Here is a 6,215-nt window from a genome sequence, read left to right on the forward strand (position 1 = left end):
TGTTCGTGTCAGATTGTTAACATCATTCCTTTATCATTTTGGCATAAGGCTTTCATTTTGTCTGAATTTTCTCACTTTCCCAGAGAATCTGTGCTATTGAGCTGACATTAAAGTCCACAGGTAAAGTGAAATCCCATTCATCTGCCTCCCAACCCAATGTTTTCGTTTCATATTCAATAGCCATGTAACAACCCTATCAGCGTGAAGCTGGGGAACATGACGTCGGCATTCCCCTAACAGGCAGTTGGGATGAATCTTCATTTTCCCAATACACAATATTTAGGGACACTACACAGATGCATCCCCTGCCATTGTCAATTATCCTAGGGGAGTCATCAGCTGATTCCACACACAAGTAGCACTACTGAAGTTATAAGCCTATGGCTCAAATGGAGTCGGAGTCGTATGCATAGGACAAAGTCATTTATGGAAATCCTATTGCTCACATCAAGTTGTCATAATAAAGGATTGCTCAATAGCTAATTGTGATGTCTGTTAACTATATTAGGAAGTGGTAGATATGGGTAAGCAATTAAGTCTGTCCCTTTAACAACCATTGTAACTATAAACTTCAATAAAGAATATTGTATTGTTTAAGAACATAACAAGAGCCTGCTGGATCAGGCCAGTGGCCCATCTAGTCCAGCATCCTGTTCTCACAGTGGCCAACCAGGTGCCTGGGGGAAGCCCGCAAGCAGGACCCGAGTGCAAGAACACTCTCCCCTCCTGAGGCTTCCGGCAACTGGTTTTCAGAAGCATGCTGCCTCTGACTTGGGTGGCAGAGCACAGGCATCACGGCTAGTAGCCATTGATAGCCCTGTCCTCCATGAATTTGTCTAATCTTCTTTTAAAGCCGTCCAAGCTGGTGGCCATTACTGCATCTTGTGGGAGCAAATTCCATAGTTTAACTATGCGCTGAGTAAAGAAGTACTTCCTTTTGTCTGTCCTGAATCTTCCAACATTCAGCTTCTTTGAATGTCCACGAGTTCTAGTATTATGAGAGAGGGAGAAGAACTTTTCTCTATCCACTTTCTCAATGCCATGCATAATTTTATACACTTCTATCAGGTCTCCTCTGACCCACCTTTTCTCTAAACTAAAAAGCCCCAAATGCTGCAACCTTTCCTCGTAAGGGAGTCACTCCATCCCCTTGATCATTCTGGTTGCCCTCTTCTGAACCTTTTCCAACTCTATAATATCCTTTTTGAGATGAGGCGACCAGAACTGTACACAGTATTCCAAATGCGGCCGCACCATAGATTTATACAACGGCATTATGATATCGGCTGTTTTATTTTCAATACCTTTCCTAATTATCGCTAGCATGGAATTTGCCTTTTTCACAGCTGCCGCACACTGGGTTGACATTTTCATCGTGCTGTCCACTACAACCCCGAGGTCTCTCTCCTGGTCGGTCACCGCCAGTTCAGACCCCATGAGCGTGTATGTGAAATTAAGATTTTTTGCTCCAATATGCATAATTTTACACTTGTTTATATTGAATTGCATTTGCCATTTTTCTGCCCATTCACTCAGTTTGGAGAGGTCTTTTTGGAGCTCTTCGCAATCCCTTTTTGTTTTAACAACCCTGAACAATTTAGTGTCATCAGCAAACTTGGCCACTTCACTGCTCACTCCTAATTCTAGGTCATTAATGAACAAGTTGAAAAGTACAGGTCCCAATACCGATCCTTGAGGGACTCCACTTTCTACAGCCCTCCATTGGGAGAACTGTCCGTTTATTCCTACTCTCTGCTTTCTGCTTCTTAACCAATTTCTTATCCACAAGAGGACCTCTCCTCTTATTCCATGACTGCTAAGCTTCCTCAGAAGCCTTTGGTGAGGTACCTTGTCAAACGCTTTTTAAAAGTCTAAGTACACTATGTCCACTGGATCACCTCTATCTATATGCTTGTTGACACTCTCAAAGAATTCTAATAGGTTACTGAGACAGGACTTTCCCTTGCAGAAGCCATGCTGGCTCTGCTTCAGCAAGGCTTGTTCTTTTATGTGCTTAGTTAATCTAGCTTTAATAATACTTTCTACCAGTTTTCCAGGGACAGAAGTTAAGCTAACTGGCCTGTAATTTCCGGGATCCCCTCTGGATCCCTTTTTGAAGATTGGCGTTACATTTGCCACTTTCCAGTCCTCAGGCACGGAGGAGGACCCGAGGGACAAGTTACATATTTTAGTTAGCAGATCAGCAATTTCACCTTTCAGTTCTTTGAGAACTCTCGGGTGGATGCCATCCGGGCCCGGTGATTTGTCAGTTTTTATATTGTCCATTAAGCTTAGAACTTCCTCTCTCGTTACCGCTATTTGTCTCAGTTCCTCAGAATCCCTTCCTGCAAATGTTAGTTCAGGTTCAGGGATCTGCCCTATATCTTCCACTGTGAAGACAGATGCAAAGAATTCATTTAGCTTCTCTGCAATCTCCTTATCGTTCTTTAGTACACCTTTGACTCCCTTATCATCCAAGGGTCCAATTGTCTCCCTAGATGGTCTCCTGCTTTGAATGTATTTATAGAATTTTTTGTTGTTGGTTTTTATGTTCTTAGCAATGTGCTCCACAAATTCTTTTTTAGCATCCCTTATTGTCTTCTTGCATTTCTTTTGCCAGAGTTTGTGTTCTTTTTTATTTTCTTCATTCGGACAAGACTTCCATTTTTTGAAGGAAGACTTTTTGCCTCTAAGAGCTTCCTTGACTTTGCTCGTTAACCATGCTGGCATCTTCTTGGCCCTGGTGGTACCTTTTCTGATCTGCGGTATGCACTCCAGTTGAGCTTCTAATATAGTGTTTTTAAACAACTCCCAAGCATTACCTGTGGGTACCAGGCTGGTCACCCGTACTCTGCGAGATCCTGCCTGGCCCAGACCTTCCTGTGGGTGCATGGCATGGTCAAGCACTTTGAAGGACACCAAAAGTAGCCACAATATGTTTTAACAAATAAGGGTGGCCACCCCAGGATGTGCTTGGGCCGGAACAAATCATACAATCACACACCCATCATGGAGAGTATCTTCTACTAAATGGTGTTGGATCCCACGCAGTCCAGAGGTTACTGTGGGCACATGACGTGCTACACCAAACCTGGGGGCGGCCACCGAAAAATATGCTTTGGGCAACAAGGGATCACGCGCCCGCCCGCCAAATTGTCCTCTATGGAGCGGGGGTCTCGAGGCACTCCCTAAGCAGCCAAAACAGGCAGGGAACGCAAGGCCGAAGCTCTCCGTGCTCCCTGCCCCGAGGAGACCCCAGGCGGCCACTCCAGCGGGGAGGCAGCGAACCCGCCTTTTCCCACGGAGAGGAACGGCTGTCGCGGGGGCGGGCAGCATGCACACGCCTCCGATAAGCGACACGCATGGCGGGAGAGTAGGAATAAACGGACAGTTCTCCCAATAGAGGGCTGTAGAAAGTGGAGTCCCTCAAGGATCGGTATTGGGACCTGTACTTTTCAACTTGTTCATTAATGACCTAGAATTAGGAGTGAGCAGTGAAGTGGCCAAGTTTGCTGATGACACTAAATTGTTCAGGGTTGTTAAAACAAAAAGGGATTGCGAAGAGCTCCAAAAAGACCTCTCCAAACTGAGTGAATGGGCAGAAAAATGGCAAATGCAATTCAATATAAACAAGTGTAAAATTATGCATATTGGAGCAAAAAGGTGCTTGGACAGGTACGTGCAACCACTTCGGTACTGGATCCTTGCCCCTCCTGGCTGATAAAAACTAGTAGGAATGGAACAGGTAGGTGGGCCAAGGAAGTGATAAATGCCTCTTTACGAGAGGGAGTGGTCCCGGGCTGTCTGAAAGAGGCAGTGGTGAGACCACTCCTGAAAAAGCCTTCCTTGGACCCAGACAATTTTAACAGCTACAGGCCAGTGGCGAATGTTCCATTCCTGGGCAAGGTCTTGGAACGGGTGGTTGCTGGCCAGCTCCAGGCGCTATTGGATGAAACTGATTATCTAGATCCATTTCAATCGGGTTTTAGGCCCGGTTTTGGCACTGAGACAGCCTTGGTCGCCCTGTACGATGACCTATGTCGGGAAAGAGACAGAGGGAGTGTAACTCTATTGATTCTCCTTGATCTCTCAGCGGCTTTTGATACCATCGACCATGGTATCCTTCTGGAGAGGCTCGCGGAGTTGGGAGTTGGAGGTACTGCTTGGCAGTGGTTCCGCTCCTACTTGGCGGGTCATCTCCAGAAGGTAGTGCTTGGGGAACATTGCTCGACACCGCGGGCTCTCCAATATGGGGTCCCGCAGGGGTCAGTTTTGTCCCCCCTGCTTTTTAATATCTACATGAAGCCGTTGGGAGAGGTCATCAGGAGTTTTGGAGTGCGTTGTCATCAGTATGCTGATGACACGCAGCTCTACTTCTCCTTTTCATCTTCTTCAGGTGAGGCTGTCGATTTGCTGAACCGTTGCCTGGCCTCGACAATGGACTGGATGAGAGTTAACAAACTGAAGCTCAATCCAGACAAGACTGAGATGCTGTTGGTGGACGGGTTCTCTGATCGGATGGTGGATATATACCCTGTCCTGGACGGGGTTACACTCCCCCTAAAGGACCGGGTTCGTAGTCTGGGAGTCTTTTTAGACTCTTCCCTCTCACTTGAGGCTCAAGTAGCCTCGGTGGTTAGGAATGCGTTTTACCAACTTTGGTTGGTAGCCCAGCTACGTCCCTATTTGAGTAAAGAGGACCTTACATCAGTGGTACATGCTCTGGTAACCTCACGTTTGGATTACTGTAATGCGCTTTACGTAGGGCTACCTTTGAAGACAGTTCGGAAGCTACAACTAGTGCAAAATGCGGCGGCCAGATTGCTGACAAGGACCAAGCGGTCCGAGCATATAACACCTGTTCTGGCCAGCTTGCACTGGTTGCCAATGTTTCCGGGCTAGATTCAAAGTGTTGGTATTAACCTATAAAGCCTTATACGGTGCGGGACCACGATACCTTGCGGAACGCCTCTTCCGATATGAACCGGCCCGTGCACTACGTTCTGCTACGAAGGCCCTCCTCCCGGTTCCAACTCACAGGGAGGCCCGGAGGGTGATGACAAGATCTAGGGCCTTCTCAGTGGTGGCCCCCGAACTATGGAACAGTCTCCCTGAGGAAGTACGCCTGGCGCCGACTCTGCTCTCCTTCCGGCGCCAGGTCAAAACCTTCCTATTCTCTGAAGCATTTTAAATTACACTGATTTAATTTTAAAAATGTTTATTGTGTTGGATTGTTGCTTGTATTTTAGTATTGTTTTGTTATTTATTGTATTTTTATGCTGTTTTATGTTCACCGCCCAGAGAGCTATTGCTAGTCGGGCGGTATATAAATTTAATAAATAAATAAATAAATAAAAAAAAAATCTTAATTTCACATATACGCTCATGGGGTCTGAACTGGCGGTGACCGACCAGGAGAGAGACCTCGGGGTTGTAGTGGACAGCACGATGAAAATGTCGACCCAGTGTGCGGCAGCTGTGAAAAAGGCAAATTCCATGCTAGCGATAATTAGGAAAGGTATTGAAAATAAAACAGCCGACATCATAATGCCTTTGTATAAATCTATGGTGCGGCTGCATTTGGAATACTGTGTACAGTTCTGGTCGCCTCATCTCAAAAAGGATATTCTAGAGTTGGAAAAGGTTCAGAAGAGGGCAACCAGAATGATCAAGGGGATGGAGCGACTCCCTTACGAGGAAAGGTTGCAGCATTTGGGGCTTTTTAGTTTAGAGAAAAGGCGGGTCAGAGGAGACATGATAGAAGTGTATAAAATGATGCATGGCATTGAGAAAGTGGACAGAGAAAAGTTCTTCTCCCTCTCTCATAATACTAGAACTCGTGGACATTCAAAGAAGCTGAATGTTGGAAGATTCAGGACAGACAAAAGGAAGTACTTCTTTACTCAGCGCATAGTTAAACTATGGAATTTGCTCCCACAAGATGCAGTAATGGCCACCAGCTTGGAGGGCTTTAAAAGAAGATTAGACAAATTCATGGAGGACAGGGCTATCAATGGCTACTAGCCATGATGGCTGTGCTGTGCCACCCTAGTCAGAGGCAGCATGCTTCTGAAAACCAGTTGCCGGAAGCCTCAGGAGGGGAGAGTGTTCTTGCACTCGGGTCCTGCTTGCGGGCTTCCCCCAGGCACCTGGTTGGCCACTGTGAGAACAGGATGCTGGACTAGATGGGCCACTGGCCTGATCCAGCAGGCTCT

This window comes from Rhineura floridana, chromosome 14 (genome assembly GCF_030035675.1).
Source record: "Rhineura floridana isolate rRhiFlo1 chromosome 14, rRhiFlo1.hap2, whole genome shotgun sequence".
NCBI classification, from domain to species: Eukaryota; Metazoa; Chordata; class Lepidosauria; order Squamata; family Rhineuridae; genus Rhineura; species Rhineura floridana.